General features: G+C 39.2%; 1 long non-coding RNA gene across 1 annotated transcript; it reads right to left on the bottom strand.

Annotated features, from left to right (window-relative positions):
• Nucleotides 1–7348: 7348 nt before the first annotated feature.
• On the bottom strand, nt 7349–9655 carry LOC145554642 (uncharacterized). Its single transcript, XR_014090623.1, has 2 exons — nt 8842–9655; nt 7349–8626 (listed from the first exon to the last, which is right to left on the bottom strand). It is a non-coding gene; the product is annotated as an uncharacterized LOC145554642 (long non-coding RNA).
• Nucleotides 9656–9872: the final 217 nt, after the last annotated feature.

The following is a 9872-nucleotide window of genomic DNA, read 5'->3' as shown; positions in this document are numbered from 1 at the left end:
TCAATGTACCCCTTTTTAAAGGTTTCTGCACGGCCAGGTGAAAAGTCTCCAGTTATGCAAAAGAAGCTGCTGGATTTTTTCTATGGGTTTGAAACCTAACCCACATCAATGCAGAGTTAGAGTTGGTCCAGATGAGAAAAATCTTTTTTCAGTTGTGAAAAACTTGAAGCTTGACTCTGACTCGGTATTCAAAGACTTAAAACTTAAATTGGATGTGGGAAAAATATTTTTGTCTTGAAATCTGGCCTTTCTTAGATGAATGGTACAAGAAAAAGAAAAGTCTCATTTAAAGTTTGCCACAAGCCACGTAGTGCGCGCAGCAAACATGTGGAAAAATGTGCTTTAGTCAGATGAGATCACAATTTCATTATTTGGCCTACCTTCAGAAAACTGTGTGACAGAAACCACATGGCCCCTAAGAGCCATCCCAACGGCGAATAATGGCAATGGCAGCATTAACATGTGGGGAAGCTTTTCATCAGGGGAGACAGGAAAATTGAAAATTTGACTGTATGTAGCTGAATATGTTATGCCATATTTTTTTTACCTTTATTAAAAAACAGACAAAAAACTACTTGGGCCATGCATTAAAACTCTACTTAATAACAAAAAGAGTGTCTTTAAGTCTGGTAATCAGTCATAAGCATACAAAAACAGCTGAAACATAAACTGTGTGAAGACGGACCTGTGTATGGGAGAAAATTAAATATAACAATGCTAGAGGTTTGAACTGGGATGAGAGAGATCACAGGACTGAAGAGGAAAGCTAACTGCCCTGCTGGGGGGATCTCAAATGGGCAAACGAGTTGAACCAGTTCTTTAACCGGTTTGACTCCCGAGTCCCTAGTTAAATTCCCTCTTCCCACACATCGTAGTTTTACGATTACTGCTGACCAGGTGAAAAGACAGCTGGATAAACTTCACCCTGCGAAATCTCCTGGTCCAGACAAAATCAGCCCTAAGTTCCTAAAGACATGTTCAGGTCAGTTATGTGGAGTCCTACAGTACCCGTTTAACGTGAGCCTGAAGCTCCATAGAGAATCAGAACTATGGAAACATGGTGCTTGGTTCCAGTACCAAAGAAGATTTTTCCAAAAACACTGAACGACTATACAGCCATTGCTCTGAACTCTCACATTATGAAGGTTATGGAGAGGCTGGTTCTGGTACATCTGTGGTCACAGGTGGATGCAGACCAAGACCCTCTCCAGTTTGCATACCAGCCCCACTTAGGAGTGGATGATGCAATTATACACCTGCTGCAGAGGGCGTATTCCTCCCTTGACAGACCTGACACCACTGTCCGCATCCTTTTCTTTGACTTTTCATCAGTCTTCAACACTATCCAGCCAGGATTACTATGGGAGAAGCTGGCTAAAATGGACATAGATGCATCACTCATCACCTGGATCATCGACTATCTGACAGCCAGACCTCAGTATGTGAGATTACAGAGCTGTAAATCACACCGTCTAATATGTAACATCGAGCATGGAACTGTGCTGTCTCCCTTTCTATTCACCAAGACCCTTCCATCTTCAATACACTGCAGACTTTAAGTACTGTTCCAAACTGTGCCATCTGCAAAAGTACTCAGATGACACGGCTATCATGAGGTGTGTGGAAGGGGGACAGGAGGTGGATGCAGGACATTGGTGGATAATTTTGTGACTTGGTGCAGAGAGAACCAACTCCTACTTAATGTAAACAAGACCAAGGAAATTATTGTTAGTTTCTGCAACAAGAAAATACTTTGGCTCCCAATCTCCATCTCAGAGTAGATGTGGAGCAGGATCAATCCTACAAGTACCTCGGTGTTACATTAGACAGGAAGCTACAGTAGACTATGAACAATGATGTGCTCTACAAAAAGGCCATGAGCAGACTCTATGGAAGCTCAGGTCTTTTAACATCTGCAGTAGGATGCTCTTCATGTTTTATCAGTCATCAGTGGCTAGTTCCATCTTCAATGCAGTGGTGTGTTGCAATGAAGGTGAAAGACTCAAACACACTTAAACTGATCAGAAAGGCTGAGTCAGTTGTAGGGATCAAACTGGCTCTATTGGAAGAGGTGATGAGAGACAGAATGCTGAAGAAGATCAGATGGAAGGGGCTATCAAGAATAGCCCCTTCCATCCCCTCTACAGCATGGTGGACAGTCTAAAAGGCAGACATAGCCAAAGATTACTTGCAGCCCAGATGTGCTAAAGAACGCTACAGCAAGTCCTTTCTGCCCCAGGCTATCAGACTTTACATACATTTAGTCTCTAGAGCTGTGCATTTTAAATGTTGATTATATATTTAATGTACTGAGTGTCCTTAGGACCATCATTATATGCTCATTGTTATTTATTGTTGTTGTTATTGTATGCAATGCTAGGACAAACTAAATTTCCCCTCCCTTAGGGGATAAATAAAGTATTATTATTATTATTATTATTATTATTATTATTATTATTATTATTATGCTTTCACTTCAAGAATATGCATTACTGTTTGTTGGTGTCTTACATAAAATTTCAAATATATCAATCTTTACAGTCTCTATGCTCAAAAATGTGATACTTTTAAGGACTGGATATTCTTGCAAGACACTATGTGTGTGGACAGAAGATTTGTTTCTAGTTTATCTGAACAGTGTGTGGTTTGAGATGGAAAGAGGAAATTCACCAGAAGCTGCTGAACATGACAGAGAAAAACAGCTGCTTTTTGTATAAGTTCTGTAATATGTACATCCTACAATTTAATCTCTATTCACACTTTATAAATGCTGTCTCTTATTACACTGTTTAGCTGTTTCTTTTTTTGACTCAGAAACGATCAAGCATCTCCAGCTATATCTGTTTTAATAATCTGCACTAGCTGGGAAAAATTGTTTTGGGGAAATTCCCCCAGAGCACTTCCTTCATACCTGAACTTGCTGTGGCAGCTTGCACCTGACAAAAAGGGAAAGCCAAGATTGAGTAAAAACAGGAACTAACATCTATCAGTACTCTTTAGACTGTTGTTCTGGAGCCAATTAATTGATCAAAATTGGTTCAAGTTAATGAGTCATGTGGCAAGACGCCTTGCAGCATTCAAGGCTTACTCTCTAATTTATGCCTTGGAGAAGGAAAAAGGAGTGACAAGAAAGATTGTTTTTCTGAATCATTTATCAAACGGTGTCTTCCAAGGAAAGCTTGAATTATCTCCTTCTCTCATCCCCCCTGCACCCTGGCAGGTGGGATTTGTGTTTGAGCAAATTCTTAATGTGACATGCAAGGATGACAGAAAGCCAAGTCGTAACTCTAAGATGATGACACAATTTGTAAGTTGAGGAAATGTTGAGGAAAGTTCAGTTATTTGCTGTAAAAGGAGAAGAGTCCTGTTCACGGGAGAGACTGGATGTATGAACAAACACACCCACAAAATTCTAACCTAACAATAGTTTCACATGAAATGGACGTGCAAACATTCATCAGACTAGACAGGGGTGAACGACGAGAGGCTGAGAACAAGATGAAGCTATTTTTGTCACTCAAAAGTTCTGTATGGGCAACCAGAACTGTCGAAATCGGTACTCATTGTCGCAGCTGTGAGCCCTTGTATGATGAAAATTGTATAATTTTGCTCTTCTCTTCACAAGCCCCCTGGCAAACTTTTGCCCACTTCTCATAGGCTTCTTTGGCTCCGGTGTCATAATTCAATGTTTGACACAAAAGCAAACGCTCTTAGGAGACAAAAGCAATATTCAGAAATTTGTATTAAAATGACGAGATGAGATGTGCTCAGGAGGTTCTTGTGATTCAGCAGTGGGGAAACAAAAAGCTTTGGAGAGCAGAAGCAGACAGGCGAGAATGAATTGCTAAAAGGTCATTCTTACTGTACACCAGTGTTTCTCAACTCCAGTCCTCACTGCCCTCCTGCTCTGCATGTTTTAGATGTGCCTCTATTCAAGAACAGCTGATTCAAATGATTGCATGACCATCAGGTGCTGCAGAAGCCTGTTAATCACCCAGAGATACAATTCAGGTTTGGCAGAAGGGAAACACCTAACACATGCAGGGAAGGGGGGCGTTGAGAACCAGGGAGGAGAAACACTGCTGGCCATTTCCTTATTGTGCAATACAACTTGGAAAAAAAATCTTGCTTCCAGCACAATCTGGGCTCCCCTTGACTTAGATTGTTCTAGGTAATTTTTCTATCAAGCCAATCAGAAAACGGAAGTAGAAGTAGTGAATAATGACTTAGATTTTCTGCCTGTTGTTTTAACAATGGCAGCGGAGGACGTGAACAAAGTTGTTCAGTCTGTGTTGGTCGTGCTTCCACATATTGAATTAACATTAACAGTCGCCTCGTTTGGATTGGCACTTCTCTCTTCACAGCACAGGCAATCTCTGGGAAGCTTCTTGGCGTCGAACTGGTGCATCACATGTCAAAGCAAAATGTTAACAATTGGGTAAAATTTATAACCTCAACAAAGTCCATGTCGAAAGAAGAGAATGATGCCGATATCGGGGAGGTGGTGGAAATAATCATCTTGACTACTTCTGTGATTCCTGCTCTTTCAGTTGATCTTAATGCCCATGTATTGGTAGGTTTACACTTATTTCACCATCTTTCTATCTTTATAAGGCAGACTGAACAGAGCTCTGTGAGATGAAATGGGATTTATTTTTTTATTGAAATTGATATTGGAGTGTATAACTGCACATAGCTGAATTCTGTTCACCATGAGGAGTGTGGAAGCTAACTGTGATTTGATGAAAGGGAAGTGGTGTAGAAGAGGCTTGATGCAAATGCACAGCACATTTTTTTAGAGGTCCATTCATAAAAAATATTTCCATCTCTGCGTTTTCAACTCCAGTCTGATGAAGCCGAAGCCTTTTCTTTTGTTGACGAAGATTTCCGAAGGTTCTCTGTTCTTTCTCTGCCCTACCTTTTGGTGGTCTGACACATTAAATCTAAATAAAACACTGTGAACAAGTCTTATGATCAGGAGTGACTGTGAAAGGCAGATCTAATGAAAAATGTGGTGGAAGAAGAGAGAAAATAAATCTCACCCACACCTACTCCAATTCTCCTTTGATGAATCATTACATTTAATCGCAGAGAACATATAAGGAGTAAGCTACATTTGTCTCTGACTCACATAGCTTTTAATCTGGTGTAAAGCTTTCAAATATTATTGGAATAATCAGTGAGACATTGATGAGGGCTCAATAAAGCCTCTTAGGTTTGTATCTTAAGGACAGTGTTATCCTGAGACACATCTGTCTTCTAATCAGCTTATGCTCCGTAAACACCAGGTTAACGTTTACTCAGCACTGCATTTCTAGAAAGGGTCATTAAAGGTTATTATTTCTTATCAGGAACCTCTGACATACTACACAAACACTGCAAGCTGGGCCAATTTACTGGTGTCATGTCTAAACAGGTCAGTGCTGGAAAACCATTCTGCTAGAGATGCCTGAGCCTGATGTTGCAGCCAGAAAGATCCGGCTTTTACAACTTACCATCACTTTTTTTTGGTTTGCTCCTCCCTGAAAGTGAAAACGGGGATGAAGGATTCATTTCAAAATTATTCTGAAAGTGATTCCTCGACAAGCCCTGACATATATAAGCAGGTTGTTTCTCTTTGCTTTAGTATCAGGAGTGCCGGTTTCTTCTTTAGGCATGTGAAACTCTACATGGTTGTGAAACACAAATACTACAGAACATCTCCAAACATGATTCTCAATGAAGCCAAAATCAAACATCTCACCTCCTCAACCCTTGTATGTAGAAATGGGGTCCAAGCGACCCCACACACGTAAAACTTGTATCATTTGCCAAAGTCCTCACACACACAAGGGTTAAGCAGAGATTATTATGTTATGCTTGCTGAAACGTTGAGTAAAATAGATGAAGTAAAAATGGAGTGAGGAGAGGAATGATCTAGAGTTTTCTAAAGTATATCCCGATTCACCAAAAATGTTCACTCTGATGCTCTTTTGAGTTTCCTTGTGAGGTTTTCAGCAGAATGTTTACTTAACTTGTCAGTATGAGTGATGGAGCGTCTGTGTCAGGGGTGTCCAAAGTGTGGTCCGGGGGCCATTTGTGGCCCCTAACTGCAGCTCTGGAATGATTGGTTCAATCATTCTATTTGGTTTATTACTATTTGGTTTATTAAACCTTTTTTTTAAGTAGGGTCAAATTTTTATTGACATAATTTTCTTACAATAGTTGATAATTGCAACACTTTTTACAACCAAACTTTTATAACAAGTGGAAACACATATTTTCAGACAACTACTGAAAAGATAACACTGCTTCACCAGGCTAGATATACCAACTGTTTTGAAAGAAAGTGACCCAATCCTGCTTTTATAACTGAAAATAAATTTGTTCAAACATCCTTAAAGAATTAGAAAAATAAACGCCTTTCCTTTAATACAGCCATTGTACCAATGTTGAACTACAATTAAAACATCCCTCTTCTACTATATTTCTTGATCTTGTTTTTCTTGGCATGTGAATACTTTTTGTTAATTGGCTCTTGTGGCTTTTATTTGATACTTAATTGACAAGAAAGAGGGTAATGAGAGAAGGGGAAGACATACAGCAAAGGTCGCCAGGAATCGAACCTGCAACGGCCACGTCGAGGACTAAGGCTTCTATATGTGCGTTGTGCTTAACCCCTGCACCACCAAAGCACAACCCAGGCATGTGAATATTTTTGATGGTACAATTTTGGTGCACGTGACAAAAGGTTTTCCCTTTTTTGACCCCTGGTCTGTATGTTGGGTAAGGTAAGGTCATTTTATTTATATAGCACATTTTAAGCAACAAGGCAATTCAAAGTGCTTCAAGGTGGTGTGGAGTTGTACTGAATATTCATAAAGCTACTTTAGGAAAGTGTTGCGTGTTTATTTTTGGAGTGACAGCAGACTACACCCAATTTTTAGAAGAGGCCACTTTTTTGATGTCCACTCCCAAGATGTTCACAGGTGTCATGTGCATCCACCACTAGCTCTTTGGATCTACCAGTGTTGTTAGTGCCAGTCCTCAAAGTTCTGAGCTCACTATCTGTCATTAGAGTCACATTTTGAGGGGAAGCTTGTATGAAGAACTCCATCATTTCCCACCAGCTTTTCTCTGAGCACTAATGAGAGCATCCTGGCTCATACTTCACATCTTGGGACTGCAACAGTAGTTTTTCTGACAAGAATACTGCAAACTTTGGTAGGAAAGGCATAGAGAGTCATGAGGTTCCTCACCCCTTTGGTGAACAGAATGCTAATCATATGTTAACATATTAAGCAGATTTATCAGATTTAGTCTTTTGTGTGTAGTTTCAGCGCATACCTCTTAAACCACCCAATGTTCAATCAATCGATCAATCAAATTTTATTTGTATAGCACATTTCAGCAGCAAGGCATTTCAAAGTGCTTTACATAATTAAAATAAAACAGCATGTGACATTGAATAAACAGTGAGAGAGAGTTTTTTTTTTTTAAAAAAGACAAAAACATTAAAACCCGCACCCCTTTAGGACTTCAGTTAAACGTCGTTTAACTGGGACTCTAACCCTCTGGGACTTTAGTCAAAAACACTGTTTGGCAAGGACTCCAACCTCTAGGTTTTTAGTTGAACGCCGTCAACTGGGACTCTAAACCCCAAACGTCGTTTAACTGAGACGTTTTCAGAGGGGGCTTTACATCATTAAAACGTAGAAAAGAAATAAAAAGAAATAAAAAATGTTCTTCCTATCCACACGAGGAGTTACCCTTAAGGGGTCTCCTCAAAGTAAGGGGTCTGTAAGAGCCTTACCTTTAGCCTTTAGTTAAATCTCTGTTTAACAAGGACTCTAACCTTTATAAAAAAATGGAGGACATCAAAACCCGCACCCTAGCCTTAATGTTGACTACACATCTCTTAGATAAAGCGTTTAACACTACTCAAAGACAGACAATAGCTGCGTGTCCATTACAAAAGCAAGTGTAACACTCGCTTTGTGTTTACAGTAATAAGACCAGAGCTAGGTTCGGCTACTGGAGTAGTGAGAAGTGTATTTTGAATTAATGACCACAGGCCAAAGAAAATTAAGGTAAAACAACCAGCTTATTATTTGTTGAAAGAACAATAAAAAAACAACAACAATGTTACACAATGACACAAATTCCAAAAATAGTTTCCAGTTTCTTTCAGAATATTTTATAAATCTAAATTAAGGATACTATTTATTTTACCTAGGTTATAGTTCTATTTAAGTTCTAGTTAGTACTATTTATCTATTTTAATTTACAGTTTGTTTCAATCTGTTTAATCTATTTTAGGTCTTTGGTGTTTCCCTTAAGAGGTTAGGAAAGAATAAAACACAGCAGAACAATTCAGCAGAGACGGTCAAACTGTGCTTCAGATTGATGTCTCGTTTCCTCCGATGGTCCAACAGTTCATTCTGTTTCAGTGATTCGCTGCAACACAGGCAGGTCGTACCAAGTTGGGGGTTGGCAGTGTCCAGCAGGGGGCGTAGCTCCTACTGGATGGTCATTAAGCTCCGGGTTGGCTCGCCATCTCGTTCTCCTTAGGAAGATCCATCTCAGTGATGATCCGAGGCTCTTTAGTCCAAATCCCAGCCGAACATAAGAAAAAAAACAAAAGGGCCTGTTGCCAACAAAGAGCGACAGTTAGCAACAGTTAGCTCCTCAGTTGATTAGCCGTTGAATTTCTGTTGACAAGAGCGGCTGTTAGCTTCAGCGGATCAGCTGTTAGCACCAAGAGCAACAGCCTCCGCTACAGCTTTCCATTTAAATTAAATAAATGTTTAACAAGTACATTATCAAAAAAACCGGAAGAAACAAAATACACTTTCAACTCACCAAGTCCATTTCCACAACACACAAAAGATGATCCCGAGGCAGTCAGGGTGAGAAAAAAAAATAATGCGAAAAGCTCCTTCTCAAAAAAAAAACTTGTCTTAGACAGAAAGTCAGCTACGAGTGGTCAGTTTCTCTTATCTGCCTTTTTTCTTTTCAGCATAATCCCGTTTTCGTCTGCGCTCTCTGCTTGCTTTACGCTCTCTGCCTCTCCTCTCCCTCACGTCAGAGAATCCAGCAACCCGATTGGCTGAAACTAGTCACATGGGTTATACATAAATGTGACCCTTCAGAATAAGAGAGTTCTCTGACAAAGTAAAACTGGTTTATACAGCTTCTCTAATCAATTAAAATATCAAAAATCAAATACAGCAATTATAATGTCTCTAATTGTTGCTCTTTTTTATTTTTAATATTTTTAACAGTTTTAAGATCGATTAATTCCCTATTTATTTTCCTATTTATTTACTTCCTATTTATCTAATTTACTATTATTTTTATGAAGAGGCTATTTCAACCTGGGTTACACCAGCAAGACTTTGCTGATATTCTGCTAATGTCAAAAATATACAATTTTTCAATTGTGGTGTTTCTATTATATAAGAAACTCAATTAAAATCACATGTGAATATGTGTGTTCTAGCGATAATTATCTTAAAACATTCTGCACCATTATCCTCCCACTACTTCCTGTCTTCTTCTTCTTTGTATTTTCCACCAGTAGTAACATCCGGTTGCTGATCACAGCTCATGTGATGTGAAAAAGTGTTTCCATTGCAGTTTTGAGAAATAAAGTATTTTAAGTACAGCCAGAAAACATTTTCATCCCAGCACAAAAAACTTTTTCTTTTATCAAAAAACTTTTCTTTTTTTTTTAAATTGCCATGTTTCCATTAAACAATTTCATTTTTGTAATTACAATTTGTGCATTTATTATGTCTGTCAGTCTCTGTCCTTGGGCAAGACACAAGACTGCTGGTGGTGGTCAGGGGACCCGGTGGTGCCTATGAAAGGCAGCGTCTCCTTTGTCAGAC

This window comes from Poecilia reticulata, chromosome 13 (assembly GCF_904066995.2).
Source record: "Poecilia reticulata chromosome 13, P_reticulata-male-v2, whole genome shotgun sequence".
Taxonomy (NCBI): Eukaryota; Metazoa; Chordata; class Actinopteri; order Cyprinodontiformes; family Poeciliidae; genus Poecilia; species Poecilia reticulata.
Note: the sequence above shows the minus strand (reverse complement) of the source record. Positions and strands in the feature narration are given on the sequence as shown.